The sequence below is a fragment of the Danio rerio genome, chromosome 23 (genome assembly GCF_049306965.1).
Source record: "Danio rerio strain Tuebingen ecotype United States chromosome 23, GRCz12tu, whole genome shotgun sequence".
NCBI classification, from domain to species: domain Eukaryota; kingdom Metazoa; phylum Chordata; class Actinopteri; order Cypriniformes; family Danionidae; genus Danio; species Danio rerio.
The window spans coordinates 29,387,501-29,405,676 of NC_133198.1; the positions used below are offsets into that span (position 1 = coordinate 29,387,501).

The window sequence follows — 18,176 nt, forward strand, 5'->3', positions numbered from 1 at the left end:
TGATGTCATTGGCCAGATCAAACCAGTCCTCCTCCAGTCATCTTCGCTATTGCTCCCTTGACAAAAACAACGAGTGGACATGACAGCAGCATGATGACAGCAAAAAACGTGCCTAATAATGAGTTTTATTTTTGTATTAGTGAACTGAACACAAAAAGTAAGACAGCCTGCTGTGACTTAAGCAAACTTGAACAACTGTAGCCTGGATAAACTGAGGGCTTAAATGAGAGTATCTGGCGAAACATACGTTTATTTCATAACAGAAAGTTGTAATGGAATTTAAATAAGTGAATCATGCTTCAGTTGGGTTGCAAAACTTAATTCTAAGAAACTTTTCTGATCGTGGTGATGTTTTAACTAAATGAAATTATGATTGCTGACTACATACAGTTGAAATCTGAATGATTAGCCCCATTTCAATTTTATTTTCTTTTTTAAAATTTTCCCAAATGATGTTTAACAGAGCGGGGTTTTTACAGTGTGTCTGATGATATTTTTTTATTCTGGAGAAAGATTTATTTGTTTTATTTCGGAAAGAATAAAAGCAGATTTAAATTTTTTTAAAAACATTTAAAGGTTAATATTATTAGCCCCATTGAGCTATATTTTTTCGATAGTCTACAGAACAAACTACAATAACTTGCCTAATTACCCTATCCTGCCTAGTTATTCTAATTAACCTAGTTAAGCCTTTAAATGTCACTTTAATCTTTATAGAAGTGTCTTAAATATCTTAAATATTTTTATTTACTTTCATCATGGCAAAGATGAACTAAATCAGTTATTAGTAATGAGTTATTAAAACTAATATGTTTAGAAATGTGTTGTAAAAACCTTCTCCCCATTAAACAGAAATTGGGGGGAAAAAAACAGGGGGCTAATAATTCATGGGGGCTAATAATACTGATTTCAACTGTATTTTTGGTAAGCTGAGTCCTAACATGGCTGGATTGTCCCAAAACAGCCATAACAAATTTAAACTTTCCATCACTACAGTGTATCAAACCTCAAAAGCAGCCTTGCACACATATTATGTGGTACTTAGGCCTGCTATCTTGTGGACTGTTTTATTTGAATTTGAGGATGGGTAGACTAGTAATCATGTGTCCTCTGAACACGTTTAAAAAAAAAAAAAAACCATCAAATATCCTTATTTACAAAAAAATAAAAAATAAATAACACTAAAACTAATCAAATCTAAACTAAAACCAAGCAATTTCAAAATATAGACACTATTAAAAACTAGTAAACCTACCTCTTAAAGTGAATTGAAGCGAATTAAAGTGAATTGAAAAGAACTGAATTTGAAAACTAAAAAGTCAAAATGATATTAAAAAAATGAATATAAAATCCAAAACTATTATAATTTTGATCCACAATGCAAGATATATCTAAATAAAATAACAGTAATTTAATAATAATAATAATTATTATTATTATTATTTATTTATTTATTTATTTTATTTATTTATTTTTATTATTGTAGCAATTTATTGAGAAATTACACGATACAGTACATTAAAAACACACATACAAATATATATATAAATATATATATATATATATATATATATATATATATATATATATATATATATATATATATATATATATATATATATATATATTGTATATATCTGATGTAAACTAACCCTGAAACATAACCAACTGCTTTGGTTCCATAAAGACTCTGAAAGTTACAGTATCTCTGTTTTCAGAAGTAAAGGTTTAAGTTATCCTTTAACTCATAAACCATAAACTTACTCAAGTATGTCACTTAACCTGCTTTCTGGAATACCCTTCAGGAACATGGCTCCTCTGATGCAAGCCAATTAAACTGTACAAACAGCAATGCACGACTGGCTCTTATTTAACAACACAGCGTCCCTGATATTGAGCAAAAGCCTGCTGGGGTTAATTGCGGATGCCGTTAAATAAAAACACTTTCTCATTCTACAGCCTATCTTTAGAAATATACAGAAAATATGACATCTCTAAAAGCCACTTTCGCCAGTATCAGCTGTGACAACACAACTGAGAGCGACAAGTTGATGTCACTCCACATTTCAACCAGATTTCCAGCATTCGCTCCCACAGGCTCGCTCTCATTTCCATGTCAGCGCTCGTCATTAAGACTCCACAGACAGATAAACAGAGCTGGAACGGAGGAATGTTCCAGCACATCACAAGCAGTGACAAGTGGAGGAGCAACAACAGGAGCTCGGCATACTGGTGCTGACAGCACTCCTGATAAAGGGCTTGAGAGCGTGAGGCGGTTTCTGTGGAGGAGAGCTTTGAGATATGCTTTAATATTCCAAGCAGATGCTCTATCTTGGGCTCCGCTGCGCCTGCACCCTTCTTCCCCATCTCCCCATCCCCCATGCATGAGCGGCGGGCGGGTGTGAGCAGATTAGGGAATCATTCTAGGGAAAGCGTACGGATGCAAAACTGCTTCAGTTAGACTTCTTCAGCGGACTGATGTGGGGAGCGATTAAATCTGTAAAACAGAATGAAACTTTGCAGACTCAAATGCATGTTATTATTTCTGTTGAACTGCTACTGCTCAAATTCAAACTGCAATCTGTAACACTTTTTACTGCTAAAAATGATGGAAAATCAATTTGATGAAGTACACAAGTCAGTGTTCAAGTGTGTCTTCTTACCTTAGCCTGATTTATAATCGTAAAACTGTCATAGCGTTTTCCAATTTGAAAATAAAAACTGTATTGTTTCATAGATTTTCATCAACACTGCCTCATTGGAAATGCACTGTAAAAAAAGTCTAAAATAAAAGGTTAACTTAATAGTTTTTACAAATTTTAATGGATTGAACATAACACTGTTAAATTGTGCCCAAAAAGAATGGTTGTTTTAGCTAATTTAGGGTGCACTTATGCTATACTACCCGAACCATGCCCAGGCGCATTTCCCAGTTCGTTTGATAAGTGTGAGTGCTCTGAAATGGGCTCAGGTTCAGTTCAGTTGGCTGACCCTGGCCCAGTTAGAAGAGGTGTGCCAGAGCGCGGTTCAGTTGTGCTTTGGCATGGTACGCTTGTGAGAGCAAAGTGTGCCTGAGCCCGAAACTGAAGACGCAACGTCACTTTTAGGGGACTGCTTCATTTGGATTTATGAATCATTCTTACTTTTTAATGAACGCACAGTCAAAGTTTATTGAAGATGCAAACCCCTGGCTTTTTTTCAAAAATGGCTCATCCGTTCAGTAAAATGTTTAACTGCGTGTCACTTTATCCCAAACGACTAAAATCTTATAACTAAAGCAATCTCCACTGTACTGAGCGAGAGCACTTCTCTTCTTGGTAAACTGAACAGTCGCATCATCCATAATTTAATCACGCTCTGGCTTAGAAGGCAAAATGGAGTGTGAGTGAAGGCTGTCGGGTTTGAGGGGAGAGGACAATCCCACTTCAGCACGGTTCAAGGCAACTGTACCTAGTGTGAGTACACCCTAAAAAAGTAGTAGTTGGAACAAACTTCATTTTTTGAATGTACATGCTTCAGCCTATGTTTTATGTGAACCCATGAAAGCGTACTTCAACATACGTTTGACTGCAGGTAACAAACGTTACGGGCAGTATGACTGCATGATGATGACTTTTCTTCCTTTTCACACTAATGATATTCACATTGATATATTATTGACAAATAAGCGATTATTGTCATACCGTTCTTTGCATAACTCAAAATAAATAGCACAAAAAAAAAAACTTTAGGTGGTTATAATTTGGAATCTAATGTTAGCCTAGCCCGTCTATCTCCATATGGACAACTATTCCGATGTCTTCACTTTGCTCAGTTTGTACAGTGTAGTATTTGTGATGCAGAGTGCTCAGGTTTAAGTCTGGTGAAGTGCAGTTCCACAAGAGATAAAAGAAAAGTAAAACTATGTGGTCGCAGTGTACTTTTCCCTCTTACATTTGCTTTGAAAACACTATTGGTTGAGTTTAAAGAAGGGTTTAGGTCAGTAGTCACCACTAAGTGGACTGTATGACAAGTCCTGTCTTCTTGTGGACATGTATAAGAAGTCGGCATGGAGCAATATCTGGTTTCAAGGTTTACCGCGGTTTGGAAAAAAGTCAAGGTTTTAAAAGTATATGTACGAATTTCGGAATTGTTTTTTAATGTGTTGTAAAGGAATCTGTGCGTTTAAAACTAATAAAGAGAGCAGATGTCAATGGTTATTTTAATTATTTAGCCTGACATGTTTGCTGTTCCAAAATATTATAGATGTTTCCTAAAATGATATATTTTGTGTTAAATGGAAATAAGGGGAGGGGGGGGGGTTTCACCCAGACATTTAAAAACAACTTATTTTAGAGCAGTTACCACAACCGTGAAACCATGATATTTTTATCCAAGGTTATCATATCATAAGAAACTTATACTGGTCCTTGCCTAAATAGAGAAATGTGCATTTTAAATGTACAAAAATGTAGTCGCAAAAAAGTAGACAGCCCCCTCAGTGGATTTGTCATTTGAAACATGCAACAAAATGTACCCAGAGCAACATATTTTATATGTTGCAAAAATGTAGGCTGAGGCACATATTTTAAATGAGCCTGGGCGGATTTTCACATGCTTTATCTGTTAAATTGGACAAACATTCACATTAAAATGTACAATTTGACTCAAAAAAATTTATTTAAATACAAAAGTGAACAGAGAAATTCTGAAGAATGTTAAATACTGGATGCCACTGACTTTCATAGTATTTGTTTTTCCTACTATGGATGTCAATGATTAACAATTTCAGATATTCTTTCAAATATCTTCTTTTGTGTTCAACAGAGCAAAACAACTCCTTTGTGGGAACAAGTTAAGTATAATTGATGGCAGAGTATCTATTTTTGAGTGAACCGTCCCCTTTTAGTTTGGCTTTCTGCAGTTTATAACTAGAATTTTAAACGAATCTAATGCCCGACGAAGCATATCAGGTCTCGGCATATGAACCAATCTTGCCCTAAAAATTAACAACTTTTACAAATTGTGCAGTGTGACTATAAACAGTGCTGCTGAACAGAAAAAGCTGTTTTATTTTCATCTCTGAGGCAGGTTGAAACATGCAAAAACCATGCTTTCAATTACACAAGCCCGACTAATAAAAAAAGGCTGATTTGAAGCGAGGCTGAAATGCATATTGCAGAGAAATTGCATTCTGCTTCTGTCAAATCTGTGCGACAGGCAAATGAGATGATTACCTCCGTTTAAAAAAAATGCAATTCTCAGTATACAATTGTGAGAAACTTTGGAAAAGAGACTGAGGGTGTTTACATTCTAAAAAAACTGCCTGAAATGTTGTTTGGTGACTAAGCAATGAGCCCGAGGCCCTCGGAGAGATGAACAGACTTGAGCAGAATGCTAAAGCAGATGTGTGTTTGGCTTTTATAGGTGCATGTCGGCAGCAAACGCGCAAGTGAAGTTATATGACCACAGCAGCTGCTTGTGACAGACCACTCATAAGCTGTGAACATTTGAAAGGAAACCACATTATAGCTTACTTCCCGGTTCTGCAAAGCTGATATAACCCCTTGTCTACTCCATAAACCACTGCAATCAACCAGCAGAGTATGAAACAAGTTTACCTCACACCGCACGCTTGAAGAAAATGGAGTGCACAAAAGATGCTGAAAGCGAGGAAGGATTTCTAGCATGGTCTAATAAAATGAGACATTTGATCATTTGTCATGACTCAGAAAGATGTCAGGAGATTAAGTAAGCAAAGACAATGAGATCGACACTAGAAAATGTCAGTCCAGCAACGCGGTAGGAGTATCAAAACAATAGCTGCTTCAAAACAGCATCATGACAGCAGGACTAATGTAAGTCAGCCTGTGAGTCAGTTATGATATACTCCCTCAACCCTTCCTCCGCTCACACATTAGCACAAAGTGTGGAAATTGCACCACTGCGGTCAATCAAGGCCGCACTCAGACAATGCCTTTGAGCACAATTTCACAGATGTAGGATTGAGGAAAAAAAGGAAGAAAAAAATTCATCTGGACCGGATGTATGGAAGCATTGCTTTTTTATTCTAAGGCAAAAATCATGGAATTCATTGCAGATCTGATGACCCTTAGCCTACAGTTGTTTTGAATACAGAAATGTCTTTGTTTATGCTTTTATCTAATGATAACATTTGCAAGACACAATTGGAACCAAAAGTAAGGGGCCTCTAATAGATTTAACTTTTTTTTTCAACATATTTTCCACACAAATTGCAAACTACATCATTTTAAGTACAAAATTTCTACTCCAGTTACCTGACAGTTTATCTGTACTACAAAACATAATGATGATGGTTCCATTTTACCGCCACAATAACAGAGCTGGACATGGGTCAAAGATAGAATGTGCTATTTTGGCGTCTGCGTTAAAATGGCACGTGCAAGTGTGGTTTTATATACAAAGAGAAGATCAAATTCAAGCCAAGCGTCTACTTTAATGATTCAAATTAGGGCTGCACAATATATCATTTCAGCATTGATGTGAGCATTTGCAGTAGACACATGATTGCAGAATCTGCAATGTGGAGTCAGGATTATAGTTGACCAGGAGCCACAGTTGAAAAAAAAAAAACATGTAATTTATTGTTACACTTTGAATTTAACACAAATTTACCAAAAATGCATGTATTTGCATTTATTTTTAGGATATGAGACAGTGCAAGCATTCCAAGGCAGTTTGGGCACAAGAACTCAAAGTTTGTAAATTAAAGAAAGGTTAATAGACTATGCACTGTTTTTTTACAGTTGCTAACTTTAGTTTATGTACCTGAATACTTACAGATTCCCAGAAAATTATAAGTTTACAGTTTATTATTTTATATGTATCTTTGCTACTGTATTTATCAATGCTTGTGATAGGTTTATTATATTTTATGCAGAAGTACTAGCCTACAAAACAGATATTCTTTCCAAAAAGAACCATTGAAATCATCTGCTGAAATTATACTCGATATCAAAATATGTATTGCAGAAAATTAAAATATCGCAATGTCATTTTTATTTCAAAATCATGCAGCCCTAATTCAAATCATTTTTGTGACAATAAAAAAAGACTTCTCTTTTATACCATAGTGTCATCTATTGCACTAAATGACAATTTAGCACATTATTTAAATTTCAGATGAATGAGAAATGTCGAACACTGAAAATTATGCATTAAAGTAAAAAAAAAAATCATTTTGTACAAAGTATTTATGATTACAGCTGTCATTTTTTGTCAGTTTTGGAGCAAAGTGCATCAGAAGCGGAATTGAATGCTTCTTATTTTGCTGTCATTTACAATATTATTAAAATTAATTTAATGATACAGACTTAGGTTTTTGACCAAACACCAAGTAAAACAAACATAGCAGCAACATTTTAAGATTAAGAACTATGATTAACTATTTTGAGGCTGGGGCGAAGTAGTGCTGTTGCTTCACAGCAAGAAGGTCGTTGGGTTGTTGCTCCCTGCGTTCTCGTGGGTTTCCTCCAGGTGCTTCGGTTTCCCCCACAGTCCAAAGACATCTGGTACAGGTGAATTGAGTAGGCTAAATTGTCCGAGTGTATGTGAATGAGTGTTTGTGGATGTTTCCCAGAGTTGGGTTGCAGCTGGAAAGGCATCCACTGCGTAAAAACGTGTTGGATAAGTTGGCCGTTCATTCCGCTGTGGCGACCCAAGATTAATAAAGGGACTAAGCCAAAAATAAAATTAATGAATAAATGAATTTTGAGGCTGTATTATGAAGGTAAATCCGTTGCGAAACTCGAGAGCTTGCAAATGTAAATGTGAGCACTTGTGATAATAATATTTGTATGTGTAGGTTGAAATGTACACTTACAGCTCTGATGTGAACAGCTGAAATCCTCGATTTGCACACACACACACAACAACCCACACACTTGTGTTTTAAATTGGAAGTTGCAGATTAATAGTTGTGTATTTGTAAAATGTCATTCACAAATACAAAGTGACAGACACACGTGTGCACGGCAAATTTGATTGCATCTTTGCTCTACAACCACAGGTCGGCACTCACAACCTCTCAGATTGGTCAGTACAACTACAAATCTCCCGCGCTCTGACTTTTGCAACACATCTCCCGCGATCTCTGTAGCAGAACTCATCTGTGCACTCGCAGATGCAGAGGCGTGAGCAGCGCGGGGCGGGGGAGGGGCGGGGCAGGTGTAAAGCTGTTTGATTGGCTGAAGCCTGACCAATGAACAATGCCAGCAGCCAACATGACTGAGGTGCAAAATAATAATTTCCCACGATTATTTCATTAGTTAGGGTTTATTTAAACTCTTTTCTGAAGAGATTCTTGTTAAAAATCATAAATTCTACTGTAATGTACATACCAGTAAAAGAGCAGCAAAGCCAGTTTATTGGCTACAGCCAGCCAATGAGATGGGGCGTTTCTGTTTGTCAGCACACAGGGCAGCTCACGTTGTTGGAGGCCTCCAGCAATCAGAGGGTAAGTTAAGATTTTTTAATAATTATCTATATGTTCAATACTGTTAGCTAAGCTAAGGACTGTGCTGGGTGCTTCTCTTGTTTGTTTCTTATATAAGAAAACAGTTATGAGTTATGTAGGAGTTGCTTTCTATCATGTTATATGGTTCTAAAGATACGATTCAACCCACATGAAATAAGAAGTTGTAATAGCATTTATAGTAAACAATATTACGTTTTTGAACCATACTAACTATAATAAACTGTATTATACTGTATATTTTGCAGTATCTACAACTTTGTTAATGAATGCAACAGCACACTGTAGTATTAACTAGCATGAACTTTAATGAATTGAAGTATATTTACACACACGCACACATTAATAGCAATTAAAAATAACACTAGGCGTTTCAGTTTCTTACAGATCATACCGGTTTTTGTTATTATAACCTGCATCATATCTATCTATCCATCTATCTGTTTACATGTTTGTGTACAGTGTGTCCTTTATGTCACTTTTTTAATTATGAAAGTTACTACCTTTATTTCTCAGTTTCCTGTAAGGATGGAGTGACAGGAGAGATCAGGATGTTTCAAGTCGATGAGGAACTCAGAGAAGCTGCATAGCTTGAAAAGGATGTTATTTATGCTAAAGATGACATGATGATCAAGCTCATCTACAAACACTTCAAAATAATTCAGATCATTCAAGAGGAAGCCGACCATTTATTTTCTCTTTTTACCTGCCAAGATGACTACAGATTTGAACAAAACACACACTCACCCACACACAACTTTTATTTTGATAATTGTTTAATGTAGTATTTTTACACTTTACTGTAAGGCAGGGGTGTCAAACTCAGTTCCTGAAGGGCCGTAACCCTGCACGTTTTTAGTTGCAACCCTGCTTCAAAACACTTAAGTGAAAGTTTCAAACAAACCTGAAGGACTCAATTAGTTTGATCAGGTGTGTTTAATTAGGGTTAGAACTAAACTTTGCAAAGCTGCAGCCCTCCAGGAACTGAGTTTGACACCTGTTCTGTAAGGGAATGTAATTTGTCAAATAAAATTTACAGTCCAAATAAGTGTAGCGCAAATGTCTAGTTACTTGTATTGAAATATTTCAGGGTTTTTCCTTGTTCGTAATGAGATGGAGGTGGTAAATCCAACTTCATCATTACCCATCAAATGTTATCTCCTCTTTAATCCTTTGCTCAAGCCTATACTAATGGTCAGAAAGCAAGCCATTGTGTAAAGCTGGTTGATGCTCGCTGTAATAGAGAGAGATGATGACTGTTCAGCTTATGTTGCTTAACCCTGCAGATGAGATGCTCAAAGTGGACCCTCTGCCGAGCGATGGACACTGTCTCCCTCACCTAGTTGCTCTTCCTTTGAACACACATATCATGTTGAAGGATGCAAGTTGTGGACCTAAATCAGATGTAATGCATGTAGATGTATAAATTAGAAAGAAATGAAACTGCTTTAAAATGTATTAGGTTTTACATATAAAGTATACTTCAATTCATTAAAGTTCATGCTAGTTAATACTACAGTGTGCTGTTGCATTCATTAACAAAGTTGTAGATACTGCAAAATATACAGTATAATACAGTTTATTATAGTTAGTATGGTTCAAAAACGTAATATTGTTTACTATAAATGCTATTACAACTTCTTATTTCATGTGGGTTGAATCGTATCTTTAGAACCATATAACATGATAGAAAGCAACTCCTACATAACTCATAACTGTTTTCTTATATAAGAAACAAACAAGAGAAGCACCCAGCACAGTCCTTAGCTTAGCTAACAGTATTGAACATAGATAATTATTAAAAAATCATAACTTACCCTCTGATTGCTCGAGGCCTCCAACAACGTGAGCTGCCCTGTGTGCTGACAAACAGAAACACCCCATCTCATTGGCTGGCTGTAGCCAATAAACTGGCTTTGCTGCTCTTTTACTGGTATGTACATTACAGTAGAATTTATGATTTTTAACAAGAATCTCTTCAGAAAAGAGTTTAAATAAACCCTAACTAATGAAATAATCGTGGGAAATTATTATTTTGCACCTCAGTCCTGTTGGCTGCTGGCATTGTTCATTGGTCAGGCTTCAGCCAATCAAACAGCTTTACACCTGCCCCGCCCCTCCCCCGCCCCGCGCTGCTCACGCCTCTGCATCTGCGAGTGCACAGATGAGTTCTGCTACAGAGATCGCGGGAGATGTGTTGCAAAAGTCAGAGCGCGGGAGATTTGTAGTTGTACTGACCAATCTGAGAGGTTGTGAGTGCCGACCTGTGGTTGTAGAGCAAAGATGCAATCAAATTTGCCGTGCACACGTGTGTCTGTCACTTTGTATTTGTGAATGACATTTTACAAATACACAACTATTAATCTGCAACTTCCAATTTAAAACACAAGTGTGTGGGTTGTTGTGTGTGTGTGCAAATCGAGGATTTCAGCTGTTCACATCAGAGCTGTAAGTGTACATTTCAACCTACACATACAAATATTATTATCACAAGTGCTCACATTTACATTTGCAAGCTCTCGAGTTTCGCAACGGATTTACCTTCATACTGTATCGTCAGTTATTAAACAATTCTTATTCTAAATATGCCTAACAATATTTTTGTATATAAGAATATTGTTACTATTCATAATGTACTAAATTACACTTCTTCAATAAATCAAAAAATCTGTGGAAAACTTTCAAAGACCTCTTATTTGGCCTAAATTTGCTTTTGTTAATGATTATTATGCTCTTTTCTTCATAAACATATTAACTGGATTTTAACTGTGAAGGAATTATATGAGCTTGGCCCTTATAGACCTAACTGAACACTGCTGGTGTACACAAACGTGAAGAATATTAAATATTTATCATTCACAGTATGTCACAACATTTTCTAACAGCTTGTGCCAGTGTAAGCACAGTGAGGTGTTAAAAAAAAATATTGTCACTAGACTGTACTGAAAAATTATCAATACCAAGATGTGGAGTTTCTTTGGCCTTATTTTTGCATTTGTCAGGGCTAATGGCATTTTGGAGGCTTTTAAAAAAACATGTTTTGAAAATATACTGTTGTATCTCCTCATAAGCTACAAAAATGTGATTTTTGGGAAAACAATGGCATCATGAAAATGCATAATAAATGCTTAGTCTAAAGGCATGCATTAATGGTGGACAACAGGGTCGTATGAGCCCATGCGCACAATGATTCTTAATAAACTGGCACTGCCAAATAGCCTGGCATGCATAATAATAGTTTTTAGTTTTTAGTTTTTTTATTCAATTTTAATGAGATTTGGAGTTGACAATGTTGTTGTATACATCAAACATAAAAAAAAACTAAATTTCAAGGAAAAACATTTTAGCACATCATTATAATGTAAATATAATAAATATACTCAAAATGTGCTTAGTCAATAGATCAACTAGAAGCTTCCACTCCCATCTATGCTATAATTAAACTGCAAAAAGATGTTTTTTAAGACTTTATAAATTTCTGAAAGCGTATTTTTTATGTGGTCTCTGACTTTTATACCCTATTGCATGTGAGCAGGTTGGCAAAAGAAGTTGCGGGGAATAGGAAAACCGGAGGAGGACATGACAGGTTCCAGTGAATATGTGGGAGGCCAAGAACCGATAAGACCGGAAAATATGAGCCAGAAGACCACTGGGCAGGAAAGCATACAGCTGATAGGGAGAAACTTCACCAAAGAAAACTCACCAACACATGGCATGCAGCTACACTAGTTAACTTTAGAAGCTTCAACATTTACTTTGTCTCCTGGACAAAGGAAAAAAAAATTCACATTCTCCTTCCTTCCACTGCTTCCTTCCATTGTTTCCTCACTGTCTTGAGTAACACTTGACCGTGGCTTTAACTGTGCTCCACCATTCCAGTCAATTTTAAACCTTTGCAAACAATTAATTGTAGTAAAATTGGTATAAATGCCAGCGGCACCTCTGCTGAGCTCTTTAGGAGCTGTGAGTCCCGTCACAGGCTGGAGGCCCTTGAGCTTCATATGAGCTCTGTGGAGTAAGTCAGTCAGTGTTCCTTGCAGCTCGAATTTAAGGCTAAATGGTCTCCTGGTACCATCTGATCCCTTCGAGATGGCTTCTTCTGTGGTCTCATCAATGATTGAGACGGTATGAATTAAACATAAACTGAGGGACAGAGAAACTTAACCGCGCACACACACACACACATATGCACAAAAGCTTTCGGTCTCTAAGGCAGAAAAATGTAAGATCTTTCTTTATAAGTAAAATAAAATTAGCAGGGTTGGTGATTTTCAAAATTAAGATAAAGTGAAAAGAATTGAGGAATCTAGGAAACAAAGCTGTATAATGCAACATGCATGTATGTTCAATGAATAAATCCAACTTAATGCTGTACACCTAATTAATTCATTACATGTACAGGTATATGTGAAAAGACTGTCGGCTCTGTGTGTGCAGGCCTCTGTTGAATGAATGAATGAATGAATAAATGAATGAATGAATGGTAGTTTCACCTGTATTACACTATGGATGGCTAAACCTTTGTTTTATAGATATACTAATTCCAATACCGCTTATCAATATAAGTTCTTATACTGTTACTGGTGCTATTTTTTCTATAATTAGATGCCTTCTGTCTTTACTGCACTATGAATGGAATTTAAAATAAACTTCATCTATCTGTGGTTTAAACACAGTTTTGTGGCAACAGTGTGTTAATATAACCAGCCTATAATGATAAAAAATGATTAATTGTAGAGGTGGGCGATAAAATCGGTATCAGTATTTATTGAACGAATATTATATTAAATATTGATAATAAAAAAAAGTTTGGTCTGAAGTAGGGTTGGGCCGATAGACAATGCCATCATCCATCGCCGATGGCCGATAGACAACACGATGCTGTGCCAGCATCGCCAATCCTCCGCCCCCGCCGCAAACCCGTTCGCGAAAAATCCACACTTATGCCTTGTTTACACTAATACGCCTTTGTGTTAAAATGGCATTTTAGAACGAAAATGATCCACATCCACACTGTGTTTTACCTAGCATTTCTGAACAGCCCTCCGTCCGTTCAGCACGCACGTCACGTGACCACACACACACACACACCCACACACACACACACACACACACACACACACACACACACACACACACACACACACACACACACACAACTACACACACTGTCATGCGCTCGTCTGAGCTCCAGTGAGCAGTGCATATCGAACAGTTTATCAAGGATGTACCGCTGGATCGTGTGTCACTATAGTTGTTAAACATGATATTCAGACATCCCAAGTCTCTCGGAAGTTCCGGGAGTCTCAGGAAATACATAGAGACTCCCGGATGCCCGCAAACGAGTGATAATCTTCCAGAAATCCTCTCCCTCCCGGTCCTCAATAAGTCGTGCATCCTTCACACCCCTCACCACCGGATCCCTACTAGCTTTTCAGACACGTTGCGCGCACTGTCAAACACCCCCTCCAATCCGATATTTTTGTTTTTGACTGTTAAAACTATTCGCCTAGTAATGTTGATAAATTAAAATAAAGAGGTAGATAAAAAAAAAATCCTAATATTCCTAAATGTATAGTTAAAAAATATACATTATTGATATAGAATGATATGAAACAAGATATTGTGATTTTTTTTTATCGCCCAGCCATAATTAATTCTATGTTTTAGAATCACACTTTATAAAAACATTCTGCAAAAACACTGATTGACAATCTACTTTTTTTACATGTCCTCAGAGGGGTAAAGTACCGTCCTTTAGTGACGATCTCTCTCTCATTAGCATAGACAGCACTGAATGAGCAGCCATCCACCAATAGAGTTTTTGCACAGTACCAACCAATCTCAGTTGAATTTAAAGTGACAGTCACCAAAAAGGCACAATTCAGATCAAAACAAGTTTCAAAGATTTATAAAAATGTTGTGGGGTATTTTTAAATTTTACCTACACACTCTAGAAACATCAGAGATTATTTTACATATAGTAAAAAAGGGCTGTAATAGGTCCCCATTAAGGTTTATGTGATATTCTAGTGGATCCCTTTCCTCTTCACTGGAGCTCAATCTCTCTCTTGCTGCAGTGTTTTCCACAATATATTATTTAATTTGCAGACATTAGGCAGCAACTATGAAAATGCAGGAGACTCCAGGAGCTTCTGACTTCTGCAGTTTAAACTGTTGCCACTTAGCTTTGTTACATGAGCACGCACTTTAAACTGTTGTCAATCTAGCCGCCATGACTGACAGTCTGCGCATAAACACACCCAGACATGGGCAAGGATATCACACATTCATTGAATAAACTACGGCCACATGATGACACCATTCAGGGACATCAAATGCTAAGCAACAACTTCTAGTTCACTTTTAACACCAAAGTATTTTGGAAACAAACAAGCACAAGTACCATTAACAGTACTGTGTGTCCTGAAGCTTAATGGTAGTCCGGTATTGATTCATTCATTCATTTTCCTTCTGCTTACTCCCTTTATTCATCAGAAGTCGCACAGAAAAATGAACTGCCAACTTATCCAGTATATGTTTTACACAGCGTATGCCCTTTCAGCGGCAACCCAGTAGTGAGAAACACCCATACACTCTCACATTCACTACGACAAATTTAGTTTATTCAATCCACCTATAGAGCATGTCTTGTGTGGCGGAAACCAGAGCACCTAGAGGAAACCCACATACAGTAAAAACAGAGAACATGCAAACTCCACACAGAAATGCCAACTGACCCAGCAACCTTCTTGCTGAGCCTGTAACAGAGCTAAACACTGAGCCACCGTGTCGCCGGTGTTGACTCAAATACATACAAAAAAATACTGTTTGTTGGTACCTATCCTTATTACACACATACAAATGAATTAAGCTTGTTGTGTGTCACTTTCAGCATCCACCATATCATGTTTTGTGGACATAAACATGAACTGATATACTGAAGAATCCCATAAGAATTCTAAAAGCTTGGATTCTTGTAAATGTCCAGTCCTCTTGCTGAGTCACCAGCCAGACAACACACCACGGATTTAAAAGACTAATTGAATCAATTAGATCTGGATTTGGTCCAAAGCTGCAGGCTTTGGCAGCTTTAACAAACTCACACTATGTTAAAATAATCAGTAAGAGACATCTAATGCTAACCCATTCACTAATGCCAATTTGCGTTGATTAGGAAGTGTGCAGAGAACTACATTTTCTTATTAAGTTATCCACTCTACCTCATTTGCGAGCCCAAAATAAACAGACGCAGAGAGTGCCTGTAGCAACATAAAGCCCTGTAATTATAATCATCTCTAAAAGAGCATTATAATGGCATAAAAGAGTCAAATGGTGATCCTTCAGGCAGGCTAACATGCTAAATGAGGTGGACAGTGGGCAAAAGGGGGGAGGCCGGGAAGTCAGACGACATCTGTGCTGCAGGCAAAGAGGATTACATCAAGTTCAAAGCTCTAAATGTTTAAAGAGTTTACACAATTTCCAGCTGAATGGATACCTATAGCTTCTGCATCAGCTTTTGGTGATGCTGTGAAGTCACAAAACAAGCCTTTACACACCAATAGACAATGAGGTGAGACAGTAAAAGTATTTCTGACAGAAAAAAAAAAGTTAAAAATGCAAGTTCAACCTCTTCTCAATTTATTCCTTCTGATTTGTCCAAGTTGAAGATTCAATTTTCAGTTTACATCTTGCAATTATTTCTATAAAAAAATGGAGCAGTTGTAAATGTGGGTACATTTACCATTTTCTAGATTTAGCTTTTTATTTTTGTGGCTGCAAATACTAATCAGATTTCTGACAGTTTTTTTTCTCTCAATTGTGAGTTTATTTCTGAATTTAAATCTTGATTTCTTTCTTGGCATTCAAAGTTAACATCACAATATTCCTTTTTTTGTTTCAGCTACAGAATAAAAACTAAATCTCTCAATTCTGACTTATTTTTCTTGCAGTTGCAAGTTATAAACTCATAATTGAAAGTTCTGGTCATAATTTTGACTTTTCTCAGAATTCTGATATTGCACATTGCAATTATTCTCGCTATTTTTTTAAGAACATAAAACATGTCATCATGTTATTTTCTCTTAAAATTCTCACATTAAAAAATAATTTTCCCCTCACAATTCTGAAAACAAATAGCTGAATTGTGAGATATAAACCTCAAAATATGAAAAATAAAAGTCAGAACTATGATTGAAACTCTCTGTTGGTTTTAAATAAAACTAGCTTCTAATACTGTATATCGTTTCAGCATCGATATCGCAAAGTGAGCACTCGCAATTGTCACATCGCAGCATCTGCAATGTGAAGTTTGATTAGTATTGTTGATCAACAATGAAAAATCTACAGTGTTTACATTTTACATTACATTTGATTATTCAATAATACAGGCAGGACAAAATAGGGATATGCATGAGGTGGCACTTCTTGTAATGGCGACTATATATATATATATATATATATATATATATATATATATATATATATATATATATATATATATATATATATATATATATATATATATATATATATATATATCATAACATATATCAGTGTTGCAATTTACATGAAATATATGTGCTGGTAATAAAAGAAATGCATCTTATAACTTTTTGATGCACTTTCTCTCTTCATTTACAATTATCATGATATATTGTGGATGGTTTTCTTATGATATATCACTGATATCATGATCTTTCATTATCGGGACTGAAATATCATGATAATATTGTATCGTAATACTGTACCTGAATATCTGACTACTTATTTCACTTTTATCTTTGCTCTCTAATATATTCTTTTAATTTATTTGTTTCACTACTCTACAAGATTATTTTTAGTCATTGATTTTATTCCAAATAAAGCTATTCAATTCATCTACCAAAACTGGATTCATATCGCAATATAAAATCACAGCAAAATAAAATATCGCAATATCAGATTTTTCCAATATCGTGCAGCCCTACTAGCTTCCATGGTAGTAGTTTTCTTCGTTCACTCTGAACTCTTTGTATGATCTGAAGATTGTTTTCCCAAAAACTCCTGTAGTTAAGTTTTAAGTTAAGATCTGACAAGTGCATATTTGAGATGGGACTGTAAATAAAATATGATAGACAAATCAGATAAGACAGAATTCAGAGTTAGGATGTTTCTGTAATCTGATCCACAAATGGATTGTGTTACACCACAACGCCAAGTTACACTAGATTCCTGTTACCTGTTTAGTAACCATGGCAATTCTGTTTGTATTTAAAGTCCTCTGATCCTCACCTGTCCTGAAAGCTCAGGTCTCAGCTGCCTTCTACAGATCTTTATCATTTCTCTGCTTTAGACACAAGATTAACAATCACATACAAGCAAAAACTTGTAACCTGGCTTCGGCAGCTTAAATAAACTGTAGGAGTCTCGATGAAAAGTAAAAACATCTACCAGGAAAATGATTAATAAAATCACTGTGATTTCCAACAAACAAAAAATGCATATAGTGGTACCAAAACTTCCTCATGATGGATAGTCTCAATTTCCTCCTGTTGTGGTAACTGTGATGAATGGCTTCGGTTAAAATCCACTTTTTCCTTGAGAGTCCCATTTAATCAAAATGCCAACTATGTAATTATAAGCAAATGCTGGTAATAGAATATGAGGTTTATACAGGCTGCCTCAAAACCCAGAGATATAT

General features: G+C 36.1%; 1 protein-coding gene across 5 annotated transcripts in view; it reads right to left on the reverse strand.

Moving 5' to 3' along the window:
• Positions 1-18,176, reverse strand: part of magi3a (membrane associated guanylate kinase, WW and PDZ domain containing 3a) — a 259,059-nt gene that overhangs the window by 238,957 nt on the left and 1,926 nt on the right.